This window comes from Plasmopara halstedii, assembly GCF_900000015.1.
Source record: "Plasmopara halstedii genome assembly, contig: Scaffold_3156, whole genome shotgun sequence".
Classification (NCBI taxonomy): Eukaryota; Oomycota; class Peronosporomycetes; order Peronosporales; family Peronosporaceae; genus Plasmopara; species Plasmopara halstedii.
Genome location: NW_020190059.1, coordinates 50,792 through 51,027, shown reverse-complemented (window position 1 = coordinate 51,027; position 236 = coordinate 50,792).

Here is a 236-nt window from a genome sequence, read left to right as displayed (position 1 = left end):
AGGAGAAGACGCTCGCTACGGTTTGCTTTTTCGCTTGATTACCTCCAACTTCTTGCCTGCGAAAAGCATTGCGACACCCCCGCCCATAAACTCACGTCGATGTTCAGCTCGTAACGGACAAACAAATTATGGCGCAACAAGCCTAGCGTGCACTACTGCAAGCACAATATACATGTACAGCGTGATAACGGCACTATTTGTGCAAGATACAACATGTATCTTGCACAAATAGTGCC